We start from the raw sequence: 18,892 nt of genomic DNA on the forward strand, positions 1-18,892 counted from the left end.
ACATCACCACATCCGAGCGAATATTGAGAGGCATGGAGCAACTCCTATGAGCAAGACTTACTCCAAAACCTACTCAAATGAAAACATGGCTGCTTCAATTTTTTGTGAAGTATTTGAGATCAACCCCAAATTTTAAATCTTATAATTGAAAGATTCCGATTCATGTAGAATTTTTTTCTCAAAATACAGCTTTGACCTTCCTCTTAAGGGGTAAAAACAATTCAAAACGGGCTCCATAAAATCATTTACCCAGGCCCTACCTACTAGGTTCTTCAAAGAGGAGATTCATTCGAAGACGTGGCACCCCCTGAGCGAGTTTATGTGATGGTAGGAGAGAGCTTAGTCAAAAGATCGAATGTTGGAAGATATGCTATCAGCAAGCTCTACGTTTCTTGCATTTTAACCGTAAGTCTTTTGCAGTAGACATTTGGATCATATGACAATGTTTTAGCTGTCTCAAAGGTCATTTTACAAACAACCTAGACAAAAACGATTTTTAAGTAATCAAGCTGTCTGAAACACGGCTCAACTAATGCCAAAATCCATTCTACCGAAACCCAGTTTTGACCAAATCAACATGATCTTCTTCACTTCAAATAGAATATACTGCCACATTGTAAGAGAGAATTGAGGAGGCTCTAAGAGTAACTACAAGAAGATAACAATCTTTACCCAAAAGACAGAGGAACATTAAGATTAGTGGTAACAAAGGCATTGCCAAAGCACACAAGCAGTCGAAGCTTTTCCAATGTTTCGAACATGAAAAAGACGTTCGCAGAAACAAGCCTCCACATTAAATATTTTGTGTAGTAGCTTTACATGCAGTTTACTGCTGACTTGTTGGAAGCAATTCTATATTCATAAAAGATGATTTGACTGCATTAAGCTTTCCTTTGGTAAATGTAGATGGTTCACAATGGAATGTGATAAGCGATATAGGGCCGAAGAATGCACGGTCATTAACATTAAAGGCTATGTAAATTCTAAACCGTGCACTGCCATTGAAACTTTATATCAGTTGAAAACGCCGCCAATCTCATTGAGAATAGTTTGATATTCCAGTTCCTGACATGACAGGATTGCGTAAACTTTCTGCAAACCATGATTTCCACTCCAGACATTGTTCAAAATGGAGCATGCATCTCACTACATAACCTGATCATCTCCGTGTGTAGGGGTCACAATGATAGAACCAGATATGGAGCAATGAAGCATACACCAAGAATAATTAGTACAAAAAACCAACCCCTTTTTTGGCTATTTTAGCCAAGCAGAGAATACTAATACAACAAAGGGAACCCCTTGTGGTGCATTTCGATGGAGTAGGAATTCCAAGCACGAAAGAGCCGACTGTTTTTCTGGTAATCAAAGCTCGAATGGCCATAGTTGATTAGATAAAAGCATATGAGGAGACCGCGTACCTGTCAACATCGCACATCTCAAAGACACCTGCTTTTGAATCATTATGAAATCGGTCTGATGGCCTAAATGGTTGTAGCATGTAGGATGGCATTGCTATCTTCTGGAGGGTGATCACCACTTAGGTCGATTATGATAACAAAAGGCTAGGGTTAATTTCAAGAATTGCAAGCAAAACCCGCCCAACTATGCAGTTCTCTTAGTACAGGCATCTGTGCTCATTTCTTCCAACTCAGAAACTGGCCAATGGTGCAGCACTGCCATCCATTGACAGCAACCTCTCATTCAACCTTACATTGATTGAGAAAAGCTTAGGTCCAAAACCAAATCTCTGCCTCCTCATGCAGTTCCCATGGAGCAGCGCTGTATAATATGTCTCCTGGGACACAATGTCCATCTCTGTTGTAGCTTGTAAGGGATCTACACCAAAAGAAACTTGCAGCTTTAATACAGGACCGCAGAGCACCATTACTTCCCCCGCCCTTTTCACCGCTACCTCCCCCCAAACCAAGAGCCCCCTCAAATTGATCATTTAACCTGTAGGCAAAATTTCACGATATCAACTGCTCATCATCTTCAACAACAAAGAGAAGCTGAAAATATTTGCACAAACTATGTAAGGCAGGATGCCTTGTAGATGACCTTTTTGTTCCTAATATTCCTCCTTTTTGATGTCACAAAGCAAGGGCCCACAAAAATATTAAAATACTGATTCTTGAACACAAATCACTCAATCAGAGCCAGACACAGAGAAGACTAGCATCAACGCTAGCTTGGGGATCAAAGAATGGGCTCTTCCCCATCCCTGCTCAACACCCCCCCCCCCCCCCCCCCCCCCCCAAAACCCCGGGCCTCGAATAAGCTCTGTATAATTTTCATGCCCAAAGTAAACTTTATATATGCCCTTTTTATCAGCCTCGGAGCCTAGCTAATCAAGTTGATGATACCCCCTACACCTGATTTTACGTCTGTTATTTTTCATTTGAAAGCAGCCAACCACTTGTCATGATGGTTACACGAAACCTATACACAAAGTTTCACAATATCACCTGCTAATTATCTTCAGCAACAAAGAGAAGCTATGTAATGTGAGACACTCGATGGTCATTCTTCAAAGGGAAGTACCACTAGAGTAGCCATTTGTGTGACTACCTTTTCCCTCGAGCTATCAAGCCCATAGAAACAAGGGAATGGGGAACGGGGAACGGCCATTCCCCGAATCGGACGGGTCCGCAATGGAAGGGATGGATGGCTTAAATGGTAGGATTAGAGGGGACGCCGTTCCGAATGGCGTTTGGAATGGACAGCTGTTTGTAACGGGACAGGGAACAGCCAACCTTTTTTTTTTTGACAAAAAAGGGCAGCACATTTTTTGGGAATATCCTAGCACCCATTTAGGGCCATTTTCATGGGCCATTTTCACCATAGCTTTTGGGCTCCTCTAGGGCCACTTTCGGAGTCCCCCATAGCTTACAAAAGGAGGGCCTCAAGCTTGGCCTCCTCAACCTTCATTGTTCGAGGCTCAAGCCCCCTCTCTACTCTCATAATTCATTGTCTTGGCACTTGGTTGTTAGCTCTATGGGACATTTACACATACTCCAAAGTGTATCCCATTTAAGTATCTCTAGAGGAATCCAACGAGCCATGCCCCGTGTCGATCGGATTTCCGGATGATGAGATGTGCGACAGTTTCACCCAGTTTGGATACCCCTGTTCATTTTCAAGATAAATCAATTTATTGATTTATTTGTTCGAAAACCTGGTGGACACTCGCCCTACCCAGGTCTAATGAAATTTATAAGGCCTAACCCTCACCTATATAAGGGACCTTCAGCCCAGCGTTTTCAGTCAAGTAGAGGAAGTGCTTTTAAAAAGCAGAGCTCAGCCAGCGTTTTCAGCTTGCATTTCCCCCAAGCGTTTAGGGGCAGATCAGCCAGCATTCACAGATTCCAGCCCTAGCGCCAACAATTGCAGCAGATCAGGCCAATGTTTTCAGTTTTCAGCCCATCGCCGCCGGTGTGGTGTGAGATCTGCGAGCGTTAGTCCACGACAGATGCGGTCCAGTACTTCGGCAGCCCATTGAGCCCTCACCTCGGCCATTCCCTCGCCGTCATCGAGTGCTTCATTGTTGTCCAGCATCGGCATCAAGATTTGCAAGTGTTCAAGACTATTCGATCGGACAAAGGTGGGGAGTTTACCTCCAAAGCATTTAGTCAGTTTTGTGTGGACAATGGCATCAAGCAAGAGCTTGCAAATACCGTATCCCCCTCAAAGAATGGAGTTGTGGAGCAGAAGAGTAGGACAATGGTAGAAATGGCACGGACCATGCTTGAGCATCGAGACTTGCCAAAGTCTTTATAGGCGGAGGCAGTTGCAACAGAAGTTCATACCATAAACCGATCTTCAACCTCTTCAGTTCTAGGGAAGACCCTGTTCGAAGCTGATTTTGGTAAGAAGCCGGACGTCTCCCATTTTCGGATCTTTGGTTTGAGAGCGATGCATATGTCCATGTACAGAAGGAGCAGAGGGGGAAGTTTGACCCCAAGTCCAGAAGAATATTTTTTTGTCAGCTACAATACTCTTTCTGAGGGATATTTCGACTTTATGATCCAAAGAAGAAGGATGTCACTCAACCATGATATTGTCTTCGACAAGTTTTTACCTTCAGAGGTGGCTTCCGCTCCCGAGTCTTCCACGACAACCCCTGATTTGCCGATACTTGGAGATGTCACAAGACGGGCACCACGTGCCAATAAAAAAGAACAGCTTGAACAGACTTTTAGCACTTCAATAACAACTGAAACTGAAAGAGAGAGAGAGAGAGACGACACGCGACACGGAGTGGCAAAATTCCACCCCAGAGAATATTGGCCCCGAACCTGGGCGCCCCTTTCGGTATTTCTTTATATTGCATCAACACAGTACAAGCCGGCACTCCAGACTCTGCACCTTCTCCAGGAAGCATGCCAGAGAATGAGCCCTAACCTCATATTTAAAGGCACTTGACCTAAAAAGCAATTACACTGAAAAGCCTTCGAACTCAAAAGCATCTAGTCCAAATGCAAAGCCAAAAAGCTGCCAGTGCAATTTATGGAAATCCGTACAATCCTGCCACGTCAGCACCGCCATTGTGAAAAGCGGAAATCCGTACAGTTCTGCCACGTCATCAGCCAACATGATTTTGGAAATATGCCACATCATTCGCCTGCTTCGCAAGTTCTTCTGTGTGTGTGTGTGTGAGTCCTGCTTTATTTCCTTTATGTCACTTGGGGCCCCATCGAACGGGGTCCCCATAAGTTGGTAGGACTTCTTCTTCTGTTACTTGTTCTTTTTAGGGTCTAGGCCCCTCCCTTCTTGAAAGAGAGTGATCGTCCGCAATTTACACCATAACTGTAAAACAACTTTAGTTAGCTCAAAAATTCTCGAGGGTCATTTCGAGGGACATTTAGTTTGCTCTTTTTGTTAAGGAGTTAGCTTCTCCTTTCGGCTCTTTTGATCAAGGAGTTACCTTCTCCTTTCGTCCACATCGGAACTCTTGATATTCCGGCGTAGTAAAATTAGCCATCACACCCAAACCGCACTGATCTTCCACGAGTGTCTTGATGCACTAAAATTACATACCCAAGCAATCTCATCCAATTAGGAATATTCAATAGTTGGCACATCACAATGCAACACAAATGCTCGCATATGCATGTTACAAGACATAGAAACATAAAGTCGCCAATGAACACTCCTCCCGCATAACCTAACAAGGTCCGGGGCCGAGAGATATTCAACGACTCCCTCATCAATCCTCCCGCATAACCTAAAAAGGTCCGGGCTGGGAGATATAGAGACCTTTTACAACCAAACGCCCTCCAGACCGCAGCTTGCATCGTTTGGAGGTGCTGAGAGTAACCACTGCTCAGACTTCTTAATACTCCTCCCACATAACCATCCAGGTCCGGGACAGGAGTCACAACAACAATTATTTTACAAGCATACAACCAAACGCTCCCCAGGCATCGGCTTGCGTCGTTCCGAGGTTCAAACAATACCAAAACAGTATTTCTCACTTGTCCACCCGGGAGTAAAATCACCAATCAATGAAACCAGTATTAAAACCAGAGTCAAACATTTCAAATCGGCACCAAGACAGGTTCAAAACATATACCATCCATTTCAAACACATTCCAAACAGGATCACCAAACAAGTTCAAACAAAACTCAAACTTAAAAAGCAATCTCAACATCAGCCGGGCTCAAAAAGTCGACTGACTTTCCATCATGAAACCTGGATCAAAAAATTAGGGTTAGGTTCATTCCATAGGGTCGTAGCCGAGCATAGCATGGTCCATCAGCTCTTGGACAAACAGTGTTTCTTTGACGGTGATGGTAGTCCCAGGACCCAAGGTAGCAATCGCACGGGACCTCCAAGGTCATCCGCTCGTGAAGAGACATCTACTGAGAGATGTCGATAAATCTCAAGCTATAATCTGCTAGGATTTCCATGGGAAGCATTTCAGGATACCCCACTCTGCCAGAAGTTGCACTCTGAAGGAAGATGTCAGAAACCATATAACTTCAGGCAAAATTTTTCTTGAAAGCTTGCAAAGTACTTGGGAGTATGCTGCTTGGTAGCTATTAACATCTGCATGGTATTGTCTCTGAGAAGAACAGCAACTGAAACAAATCTTGGATCCTTCTCTTGCAAGTGATCTTAATGGCTTATGCCTTGTAAGACACGAGCGGTGAAGGCGGAAGCGCGTTCAATGCGCGATGAAGTAAGGGTGGGAGTGGCTAATAAGTCCGGGGTCGGAGGCCGAAGATACCTCAAATAAAATTCCAATAGCTCTATTTGCTCTTTTGTAGGACCGGTATGCTTTCAGAAAAACACACGCCTGATGCTTTGATACCTTTGTCACAAGACAGGCACCACGTGCCAATAGAAAAGAACACAGTGAACAGACTTTTAGCACTTCAATAACAACTAAAACTGAAAGAGAGAGAGAGAGAGAGAGAGAGAGAGAGAGAGAGAGACAACACGCGACGACACGGAGTGGTGAAATTCCACCCCAGAGAGTATTGGCCCCGAACCTTGGCACCCCTTTCGGTATTTCTTTATAATGCATCAACGCAGTACAAGCCAGTACTCCAAACTCTGCACCTTCTCTAGGAAGCATGCCAGAGAATGAGACCTAACCTCATATTTAAAGGCCCTTGGCCTAAAAAGCAATTACAGTGAAAAGCCTTCAAACTCAAAAGCATCTGGTCCAAAAGCAAAGCCAAAAAGTTGTCAGTGCATTTTACCGAAATCCGTACAGTCTTGTCACGTCAGCACCGCCAGTGTAAAAAGCGGAAATCCGTACAGTTCTGCCACATCATCAACTAGTGTGATTTTCGGATATCTGCCACATCATCAGCCTACTTCGCAAGTTCTTTTGTGTGTGTGTGTGTGTGTGTGTGTGTGTGTGTGTGTGTGTGTGTGAGTCTTGCTTTATTTCCTTTATGTCGAATGGGGCTCCATCAGACAGGTCCCCATAAGTTGGTAGGACTTCTTCTTCTGTTACTTGTTCTTTTTAGGGTTTAGGCCCCTCGGCCGGCATCTGTAAGTTGGCTCCATTCTTCAGGGCTTTGACACATCAGCAGTTTTTTACAGGAGACCCAGATTCTGTCTTGCCTCTTGATGAACCCTCTCCTCCTACCCCTGTCCCTCAGGCTTTGGAGGAGTATGCACCCATTTTAGATAATGCAGATTGATAGTGGTTCTCATCATAGTGCAGAGTGAGAGCCAAATATACTAGTAGCTCTTCCCACAAGGAGCAATTCGGACAAGTTACCGAAGTGGCTATTGGAGACCTTGCGAGATGAAGCGACTTCAAATTTTCCACCCGATTGCCCTGAAGCCGTTACTATACGACAATCTCAGTAACTTTGAATTGTTGAGGCAGATGGGACTTTATTACAAGTGAACTATGCTTTGATGTTGACAGTTGTTACCATATACATGTGGTAGTGATATGTGCGAACACACTAGGACCGCCGGTGCATTTTTTCCCTCTTTAGGAGGTTTTATCCCCCGTGCATTGTATATACGCCCATCACTCCACTCTCTATTGTGTGCCTTGAGATTCCTTCGTCTTCTCCAAGCTGTGTACGTTTCTCTGCAACCCTAATTCCAACAATTGATATCAGAGCAGGTTGCGTCCTCCCGGGCTTAGTCGCCAGCAGCTCTAGCACACGCCTGCTCATTTTCTCCGATTTCAGTGAGCTTTAACGAGCGTTTGCAGGTCGACAAAAATTTCGGGGGAGATCGTAGAGCTGAGTCTGTTCAGATTTCTGACTCGAACTCATTTCGGCCTCCGTTTCCAGTGCGGCAGTACTGCACAGGCTATTTCGTCATTTTGTGCAGAATTTGTCGGTGCCGTTTTCTGCATAACAGGCGCCTTACAGTCTTCTATGGTTTGTGCTATATAGCACGTGTTGTTCCCACTTCGTTTCTTCTCTTTTTGGGCAGTTTTCACGTCAGGTGCAGCATTTACCATGGCTAACAACAACACAGATGTGTTCAAGATGTTTGTTGTTGAGGACAGATTGAATGGCGACAATTACCCTATCACAAAGTGATGACGTGGCAGTGAAATCCTAACCCTAAAAGGCTGCAAAAACCCTAACCCTAATTCTGGCGTGGCTGCGGGAAATGCTGACGGGGCTGGCCGTACGGATGACACGTGGCAGTTGTACGGATATCCGGAATTTGCGGCGCGATTTGCGAGCTGCTGACGTGGCAGCAGCTATGGCACTTTTGCTTTTGAGCTACGCATGGCAAGGCTGATTTTTCTTTGCAAATGAAAGGGCAGCTTTTGGGAATAAGATGCTTTATTCTAGAGAGCTCTTTTGCTTTAAATTGGCTCAAGAGAGAGAGCTTGAGAGAGAGGGAAAAGAACAGGCTTTTGCTTTATTTTAAAAGCTTTTGATTTTCAGCTTTTGGGGCTCTGCTTTTAGCATCCCTTGCAAATTCTTTAAATTGGCCTTTTGGGCTTGTGAGCATCTGGACGCAGAGTCTGAGAGTGAGACCCGAAGACTCGCTTGTACTTTGAGTTGCAGATTAATATAAAAAGAAATACCGAAAGGGGCGCCAGTCTTTGGGGCCAATATCTCTAGGCACGGAACTCTGTCGGGCCAGTGTTGAATCAATTGTGAACTGTGAACTGTCTTGAAGTGGTTATTTGGTGCTGTCGTGGTAGATTCTTGACTTGGAGTGTCCAAGTTTGTTTATGGTATCACAGCACGGCCGATTTCTCTTTTACGGGAAATCCGATCCCAAATTTTCTTTCCCCGGCACCTATGGCTTCACGCAAGGATCAATCGACTCCCTCTATATCCGGAGATGCGGGAAGGGATCACAACGAAGATTTCGGCAAGGAGTATGGCCCACCTCGGCCTACTCGGACGGAGCGTCGAGAGGGTTATTTGGGTCGTCAGTCGACATTTGAAAAGGCAAAGAAACAGAAGAAGCATGTTTGATTTCAAGAAGTACCCAGTTCTTCTTCTTCTTCTGACAGCTCTTCTAGCTCATCTGACTCGAGCGAAGAAGACCGCAAAGGAAAAAAGCGAAGCAAGAAACAACCCTTCGAAAAGGGCAAGAAAAAAAAAGGCAAAGAAGTCTACATCTCGTCCCGTGAGTGACAGTTCTACAGAGGACTCGTCTACAGACAGTTCAAACTCTGACGATAGCAACTTTTATGCAAAGAAGAAGAATTTTTACAAAGCCAACCAGTATGACTTTCTAGAAGACAAAAGCAAGAAAGTTCGAGAGTTTAAGGAAGGTGGACAGTCAATTAGATTTGACACGTTTTCTGGTTATAGAGATGCTTCAAAGGCTTTGTCTTTTGTACAGTAGTTTGACATCGCTTTCGCGGGAGGGCGTTACTCAGAGCACTCTTAAGATTCGGAGAGCTGCCTCTTACTTTAAGGGGAATGCTCGAACTTGGTGGTCCACGCTTATATTAAGCAAGACTGCGCCAGTTAAATGGCTGAAATTCAAGAGGCTTTTTATTTCTTCTAGGTTGACTCAAGAGTATGAACGTGATATACGAACTGCTTGGAACCATCTTCGGATGACCAAGAAAGATACAATGGACGCTTATTGCGAGAGATTTTGGAGCTCTTTTCTACCCGCCTCTTCATTTAAGAAGATCTCGTTCAAGAACAGATTGAGCGGTTCACCTTGGGTCTACCTACAGAGATCCGAGATCGCTGCTTGGAACAAAAGTCAGCTTCTGTTCAGGAGTTGATGAGTCATGCGAAACGGGATTTTGCCATCCACTCTGGCAGTCTGACTTACCCCACCGATGAGATCATGACACAAAGAGTTGAACAGACTTCGACAAATGAAAGTAGAAAGAGAAAGAGCAACCCAGAAAAGAAGGATGCACCACCCAAGCTTACTCCTCAGGAGCGGGCTCGCTACATAAAGGAGGGGAAGTGCTTTGAATGCGGGAAAACTGGACATATCTCCGTGAAGTGCCCTAGAAAGGCACCGAATGAACGGGATGAAGAAAGGCCACAAAGTTCTAAAGCAACTGAGAGACGTGACAGAAAAGGCAGATAAAAAGCAGATCTGGCACCACATCGCATGGAGCCTAAACCAAATTAAGTAAATGAAAGTGCAATTTGCCGTTTTTAGGGCAAAAGCAAAGATCAGGAAGCTCTTTCGAAGGAGCCAAGGCCAACTCCTTGTGAAATGGCGGCTCGATTTGGAATTACGCCCGACAGGCTGAGGCCACAGGCGGAGGTAGTTCGAGTGGCACCCGGACGGGATGTTGCCATTACACCGAGCATTGGCAAACTTCATTTGCAATGATAGGGGTGTTTGGGGCACGCGGAGTTTTACATAATTGCCTTGGAAGGTTGAGACGTTCTACTCGAAATCCCTTGGTACCACAAGAACAACGCCGTGGTTTGACTACCGGACCGATGATATACTCGACACATTACAGGGATCCTCGTGCTTTAGCAGGATTGATTTGAAGAGTGGATATCATCAGATCAGAATCGCGCCGGGAGACGCCTACAAGACAGCATTTCGGACGACTTTTGGGTTATTTGAGTTTTTGGTGATGCCTTTTGGCTTAACCAATGCTCCTGCGACATTTAACCGGATGATGGAAAAGATTTTTCGAGAGTACAAGCTATTTGTTGGCACTTTCTTTGACAACATCATTGTTTTCTCCAAGAATGAGGCACAACACAGAGATCATTTGCTTCAGGTCTTTCAGGCATTACGAGATCACAAGTTAGTGATTAATGCAAAGAAAAGTGAATTTTTTCTACCAGAGATACACTTTTTGGGACACATTGTGTCAGCAGCAGCAGGAGTGCAAATGGATCCGGCCAAGATAGAGACTATCCGTGATTGGCACGATTTGAAGAATGTCTATGAAGTTAGAAGCTTCTTGGGACTGTGTTCGTACTACAGGCAGTTCATTCGAAAGTTTGCAGAGGTTGCTTCCCCTTTGCATATCTTGACACAGAAAGGAGTCCCTTTCTCGTGGGGACCCACAGAGGTGACTGCCTTTCAGACTTTGAAAGAGAAATTGACTACGGGACCAGTTTTGACTTTGCCGGACTTGCAGAAGTCTTTTGAAGTATATTGTGATGCTTGTGGTCGTAGTCTGGGTGCGGTCTTAATGCAATAAGGCCATGTCATTGCTTACGAGAGCCGATTGTTCTCAAGGCCGGAAATGATAGTACAGATTTATGAGAAAGAGCTTTTGGCGGTTATCCATGCCCTTACTCAGTGGCGGCACTACCTACTCGGAGCAAATTTTACTGTCTTTACAGACCATCAAAGTTTACGCTACTTCTTGTCACGGAAGCAACTATCTGAAAAAAAAAAGATACGGTGGCCAAAACTTCTTGTCACGGTTTACTTCCGGATTGTCCATGTGCCGGGACAGAAGAAATTGGTGGCAAATACTTTGCCCCGAAAGCCGTTGGTTCTGGCCATTTCCGCGATACATCATAGGAACTTCGAGGATATGGTCGGTCAATACACCTCAGATTAGATTTTGCAGATGTATTCAGTTGAATACAGAAAGGGGAGATAGTAGCGGGTTATTCCATTCGAGATGGCTACTTGATGAAGAAAACCATGTTGTGCGTTACACAGCCGTTGAGGAAAAAGGTTCTAACCGAATGCCACTATCCGCCTTTTACGGGTCACCGCGGCATTGCTACCACCTTGAAAGGGGTAGAGAGATACGTCTTTTGGCCGAGACTCAAGAAGGATATGGACAAGTTTGTGCACAGTTGCTTGGTATGCTAGAAGGTCAAGTTTGACAAGCATTAAGCACAGGGATTGTTACAGCCTTTTTTACCCGTACCCACCCGTCCCTAGGAAAGTATTACAATGGATTTCATCTCCCGAGAACACAACGTGGGCACGATTATTTATTGCCCATGTCTTCAAATTACATGGCATGCCTGAGACGATTGTCTCCGACAGGGACCCCAGGTTCACGAGTTTGTTTCGGACGGCTATTTGGGAGAACATAGGCACGCAATTGCAGTTCTCGTTCCACTCGCACACTGACGGGCAATCAGTGATTGCTAATTCAGTGGTTCACGATTTCTTGAAGTCTTCTTGGTTGGATCAGAAGACTACTTGGTGGAATATGCCTACAGAAACACGTTTGACTCTTTGATGGGGAAGATGCCATTTGAGATTTTTGAATTTGCTACGAAGGTTCTACCCTTCCTTAGCGCGAAAGATAAGACTTTTCTTTGAAGCCGACCAGTTCACGAGGGACTTTGTGAACTGAGGGACTTCGTCCGGAAGGCTTTGCAGAAATTGCAGGAAAGACAGAAGAAGGCAACAGATTGCCATTGTCGTGATTGGAAATTGAAGGAGAAGGATTGGGTGCTCTTACATTATGGGAAGGCACGACCGAGAAAGAAAACAAAAGGGAAAGGAGCGGCTTCTTTGTAAGGTTAGCATGACATAGTGTGGACCTTTTCAGTGTTTCCGAAAAGATGAATGATATCTCCTTTTAGGATTCACAATGTTTTTCATGTGCGTCTCTTGAAACCTTTTGAAGGCGGTGTGTCTGATGATGAACAACCCGAAATGGACGAAAACGAGCAGATACTCTTTCCAGAACAGACATTGGCACAGAAAGAAAGTAAGAAGGTAAAGCGAACTAACGGTTCTTGGTTAAATTCAAGACCTACTTCGCATTGGATGCAAAGCGAATGGAGGAGGAAGACCTAGCAGATATTCCTCGGAATGTGAATCTTTACCTTGAAGCTTTTGGTTTAGCATAGTCTACTCCAAATGGAACCCAGAATTCAGCTTCGCCGGAGATCTGGTGCTGTGGATTTGTACAAGAGAGGAGTTACTCCGCTCCTTTGTCAACAGATGCCTCGATTTTTGAATACTAAAGTTACTAATGTCTCTTTGAGCTTCAGAGATACTGAGAGCTGATAGTATTCTGCTGGATGACTTTATGAAATGGAATTCCGGAAAATATGAAACTGACTTGTTCTTGACTTGTTTTTAAGTGCACGAACTGATAGACGAAATGACTGCAGCATTTTGGTCTAATTGATCTTGAATAGACATGGTTGCAATAGGGGTTAGTCAATCGGGCATCGATGAGGTCCCGACAGAATCTAGATGCGATTGCTAGCTACATTGCCGGTAGATCATGGTCTAAGATCCGAATGAATGTTGAACATCATGTGATGTCCTGTGATGTTGTGTGATGTGACTGTCGATTTGGTACATGTGCTAGATGTGTGTTCCTAGTACGTAGGTACTATCAGTCAGTGTCTGCTTAGACGGTTTATGGCCTGTCTGTTTTGCAGACGTAATCAAGGGTGATTACAATGCTTTCAAGAGGGGGGTATGTCACAAAGTGATGACGTGGCAGTAAAACCCTAACCCTAAAAGGCTGCAAAAACCCTAACCCTAATTATGGCGTGGCTGCAGGAAATGCTAACGTGGTTGGCCGTACGGATGACACGTGGCAGCTGTATGGATACCCAGAATTTGCGACGCGATTTGCGGGCTGTTGACGTAGCAGCAGTGTACGGCACTTCTGCTTTTGAGCTACGCAGGGCAAGGCTGATTTTTCTACGCAAATGAAGGGGCAGCTTTTGGGAATAAGATGCTTTATTTTAGAGAGCTCTTTTGCTTTAAATTGGCTCAAGAGAGAGAGCTTGAGAGAGAGGGAAAAGAACAGGCTTTTGCTTTATTTTAAAAGCTTTTGATTTTCAGCTTTTGGGGCTCTGCTTTTAGCATCCCTTGCAAATTCTTTAAATTGGCCTTTTGGGCTCGTGAGCATCTGGACGCAGAGTCTGAGAGTGAGACCCGAAGGCTCGCTTGTACTTTTGAGTTGCAGATTAATATAAAAAGAAATACCGAAAGGGGCGCCAGTCTTTGGGGCCAATATCTCTAGGCACAGAACTCCGTTGGGCCAGTGTTGAATCAATTGTGAATTGTGAACTGTTTTGAAGTGGTTATTTGGTGCTGTCGTGGTAGATTCTTGACTTGCAGTGTCCAGGTTTGTTACATACCCTATGTGGACTTACATGATGCAACAAGTCCTTGTATCAAAGGGCGTCTGAAATATTGTGCAGGGCATTGATGTACGTCCTGGTTCTGAGGATGTAGGAGATGTTGAGGACGTGGCAGGTCTTACTGCAAGGATTGGTGCTATTAGAGTTGTTTTGCCTACGGCAGAACAATCTCGTTGGGATGTAAAGGATGCGCAGGCTCATGCATTGATTGCGTTGTCTGTGAAGCGCACCATTCACATTTGTTCAGTAAAATCTACAAAACAGGCTTCGGATATTTTGGCTCGTCTTTATGCACGTCGCAATGAGGCTAAAATTGCTTTGCTGCGTAAAGAGCTGGAGTCGAACATTATGCATGAGGAAGATGATATGGACACTTTCCTTGCTGGTGTCAAGGATATCAATGAGCAACTTATTTCTGCAAGTGAAGTCATTCAGACAGTTCCCTTGTGCAGACTGTTCTTGATGCCTTACCAGAGTCTTACCAGACTTTTGCTAGTACTTGGAGACTTATGACCCAAGGAAATCCTGAAGTTGTCAAGTTTGATGCATTATGCACATTGCTGTTGCAAGAGTCACTTTCCAGAAAAAACAAGACTAGACAGCGTACAGTTGAACGGGCTTTTATTGCTTCTCAAAGAAAGGGTGGTAACAGCAATGCAGCCACTTCTTATGGTTCTGCTGCAAGTGGCAAAACTTCTGTTCCCAATGCTTCTACTGGCAACACTTCGTCTGGCAATTCTGGTGATAAGGGCAAAAAGAAGATACGTTGCCATTATTGCAAAGCTAATGATCACTTGATCAAGCAGTGTCCTAAGTTGTGATGTTGATGCAGAATGGGCTTTTAGTGCAGAGTGCACTTACAATCCTGTTGTCCATGATGCATGCATGTCAGTTGCTGCGGATTCACATGTGTGGTATTTCGACAGTGGTGCTACAAAGCACATTACCTCACATCATGAATTGTTCACCTCTCTCGAGTCTGTCCCTCATGGGAATTCAGTCACTTGTGCCAACAATGCCTCTTATCCGTTGTAGTCAAATTTGTGGATGATAGATGTACAGTTCATGATCTCAGTTTTGGTGATGAAATTCTTGCATCTGGCTTTTGTGCCGTGGACTGTATAAGCTCACTTTGTATGACAAGTGTCGACAAAATTTTGCAAATGTAGTTGCAGGTTCAAAGGCTATTTCAGATGCAAAACTTTGGCATGCACGTTTTGGTCATCTCAATTTTGCCAGTTTGCTGCGTTTGCAAAAATTTGATATGGTTGCTTCTCTGCCACCTCTTGAAGCACCTATTAAACATGTTTGCGAAGGCTGTATTTTGGGTAAGATGCAGCGTTCGAAGTTTCCAAACCATGGTTCAGTTGGGCAACATACAGGTTGCAGTTTGTGCATAGTGATGTTTGTGGGCCCATGCAAACTCCGTCCTTGGGCAATTACCTTTACTTCGTGACTTCCATTGATGATTACTCCAGGCATGCATGCGTATTTCCGCTTAAAGCGAAGGCCGAAGTTTTTATGTACTTCAAAGAATTTCTGGCTATGTCTGAAAATGTCTTGAAATGTACTACTGGCACCCTCCGTTCCGATCGAGGGGGGAGTATATATCTGATGAATTTGATGCATTTCTGGCTAGTCGTGGGATAAAACACCAATGTACAGTGCCTTATACACCTCAACAAAATGGTGTTGCTGAGAGGAAAAACAGGTCACTTACGGAAATGGCACGATGTATGGTCAAAAGTCAAGCTTTGCCACATTCTTTTTGGCTTGAGGCCATCATGTGTGCCACTTATGTACTAAACAGGTGTCCTACGAAAGCTTTGCATTCTATTACTCCATATGAAGTATGGCATAATAGAAAGCCTTCTATTAAGCACATGCATGTTTTTGGTTGTTTCGCATATGCTTTGGTGTCACAAACACAGCGTAGAAAATTGGATGATAAGGTTGTCAAATGTATTTTTGTTGGTTAGGTTACAGGTTGTATCATCCGCAAACAAAGCATATTCTGGTTTCACAGGATGTAGTGTTTGTGAAAGATTCTGTTCAGCCCTTGCTGTCATGTACTAAAGAGAGTAATATAAGCTCACAAGACATTTCTGACACTTTATTGCCACTTTTCAGTGGTGGAAATACGAATGTAAATTCCAATGAGGCAAGTGTACATCCTATTAGGGTTTCTAAAAATGTTACAGATCAGTCTATTAGTGATGCAGATGTACATGATGTACTTGATGAGGAAAGGGCTGAAAATGAGCAGGCTAGAGGTATGCCAAAATGGCTGGTGCATACATTAAAGACAGTAAATTGGATGCACCTTTGTCTAGTCGTACTCGTTCAGGCTCTCGCCATGCATCTTATGCATAAGATTGTTATGCTTTGGTTGTGTCTAGCTTACATGATGGTGAGGAACCTCTATCTTCTGATGAAGCACAGAATTCAAAAAATTGGATGGCTGCCATGCAATCAGAATATGATGCACTTATAGAAAATGACACATGGACTTTATGTGATTTGCCTCCTGGCAAAAAGGCCATTGGTACGAAGTGGGTTTACAAGTTGAAACGCTAGCCGGATGGTGAGATCGATCGCCATAAGGCTCGACTTGTTGCAAAGGGTTATGCACAGCAAAAAGGCATAGATTAAGAAGAGACTTTTGCTCTCACTTGTCGTATGACTACTGTGCGTTTTCTATGTGCATTGGCAGCTCATTTTGGTTGGGATGTACATCAATCAGACATTGTTACTGCTTTCTTGAATGGTGACATATTTCAAGACGTTTATGTAACGCAGCCTCACAGTTTTGTCAAGGACGGACAAGAAGCCAAAGTGTGCAGATGTAAGAAGGCTTTGTATGGGTTGAAGCAATCTCCTCGTGCTTGGTAAGAGAAAGCTGACACTCATTTGATCAAACAAGGCTTTCATAACAGTCTAACAGAAAGCACATTGTATGTAAAGCGTGAGGGTGATGTACTTCTTATTGTGGTTCTTTATGTAGATGATTTGCTGATCACTAGACCAAATGAGAGACATATTGATGAATTCAAGGCTGATTTGAATGCTACTTTCAAGATGAAAGATTTGGGACTGTTGCATCATTACTTGGGTAGACAGTTTAACAAGTGTGATGGTGGTATTGCCTTGTGTCAGAAAAGTTACATAGAAACATTGCTATGTAAGTTTGGACTTGAGGATTGCAAACCTATTGTCACTCCTATGGAAACAGGTTTGAAGTTGAGTCTACATGATGCTAGCAATCCTGCTGATGTCACTCTTTACCAAACTGTTGTTGGATGCCTCATTTATGTATGCAACACGAGGCTGGATATTCAATTTGCAGTCTCACAGGTTAGCAGATTTATGCATAGCCCAGGGTCTAAGAATTGGCACGCTGTCAAGAGGATTTTTCACTACCTTAGTGGCACTTTACATCTTGGCTTGTTCTATCCCAAGGGGGGATCATTGCCACCATACTTACATGCTTTTTCGGCCTCAGATTGGGCGGGTTGTTTCGACACGCGAGTGTCCACAAGTGGTTTTTGTTTCATGCTTGGCAATTCATGTATATCATGGTTGAGCAAGAAGCAACCTACTGTGGCCACTTCGAGTTGTGAGGCTGAGTACAGTGCAGTCTTACAGCTACGGTTGAGTGTGTATGGCTCAGACGCCTTATGACTGAGTTGGGTGTTGGACAGGACACTGCCAACACTATCTGCACTGATAGTCAGAGCGCATTGGCAGTTGCGAGGAACCTAGTTTTTCATGCTCGCACAAAGCACATTGAGGTGCATTACCACTATGTCAAGGAGAGGCTCTTAGCAGGAGAGATCAGCTTGGCTTATGTGCCAATACAGGACAACCTTGCAGATCTTTTCACAAAGGCTTTGTCTCGTGAGAAGCTCGAAGCTTTCCGCAAAGCTTTGGGCTTACTCCTCTTTGTGGACTGATCATGTCCTCAAGGCATGGCACTTCCCTTTACTCATGTGCTAGCTCTCGTCCAGGGGGGATTTGTTACCATACATGTGGTAGTGATGTGTGCGAACACACTGGGACCGCCGGGGCATTTTTTCCCTCTCTGGGAGGTTTTTTCCCCCCTACATTGTATATACACCCATCACTCTTCGGGCTATCTATCTTTCCATTGCACACTAAGTAACACACTCTCTATTGTGTGCCTTGAGCTTCCTTCGTCTTCTCCAAGCTGTGTGCATTTCTTTGCAACCCTAATTCCAACAACAGTGATCAAGGATTGACAATTGAGGAGGCACTTTCACAACCGAAGTGGAAGTTGGCCATGCAGAGATAACTTGATTCCATCAAGAAGAACAATACTTGGGAGTTGGTTCCGCGTCCTACCAAGCGGAAGGTGAATAGTGTCAAATGGGTCTACAAGACCAAGTACAAATCTGATGGTTCTTTGGACAAGCACAAGGCAAGGCTAGTTGCCAAGGGCTTTTCACAGAAACCTGGCGTGGAAATGACGAAACCTTTGCACCGACCGCGAGCATGGCGACCTTTCGGATAGTTTTTGCCCGTGCTGCCTTCTTTGGGTGGCCAGTGTTTTAGATGGATATTGTTTCGGCATTTCTCAATGGTAACTCAGAGGAGAAGGTGTATGTGGAGCAACCTCTAGGTTTCGAGGATCCAGATTTCGCAGACATAGAAGATAGACTCTTTCCTACGACACTCCTTTTGACGTTCTTCTACAGCCCCAAATTATACATTTACCGTGAGGGAGGATTGGTGACACTTGTTTGTCTCTATGTGGACGATCTTGTGATTACAAGTAGCCATGTTGAGCATCAACAGTACTATGGAGACCTTGGCTAAGGAGTTTCAAATAACAGATCTTGGCTCGCTTCACTACTTTCTTGGATTGGAGATATGGCAGACAGAAGGG

The 18,892-nt window shown here is 44.3% G+C and overlaps 1 protein-coding gene across 7 annotated transcripts in view; it reads right to left on the reverse strand.

The window, feature by feature from the left end:
- Window positions 1-1,199: 1,199 nt before the first annotated feature.
- The window catches only part of LOC147435606 (uncharacterized), a 53,143-nt gene continuing 35,450 nt past the window's right edge, over window positions 1,200-18,892 (reverse strand). For 5 of the 7 annotated variants that reach the window (XM_086488626.1, XM_086488624.1, XM_086488625.1 and 2 more), the window contains one exon: window positions 1,200-1,956. The gene's annotated coding sequence lies outside the window, so the exon portion shown is untranslated. The remainder of the gene's footprint in view (window positions 1,957-18,892) is intronic. The other 2 variants (XM_086488623.1, XM_086488621.1) reach the window with 1 other exon arrangement.

The sequence above is a fragment of the Adiantum capillus-veneris genome, chromosome 18 (genome assembly GCF_014529385.1).
Source record: "Adiantum capillus-veneris isolate H3 chromosome 18, ASM1452938v2, whole genome shotgun sequence".
Lineage (NCBI taxonomy): Eukaryota > Viridiplantae > Streptophyta > Polypodiopsida > Polypodiales > Pteridaceae > Adiantum > Adiantum capillus-veneris.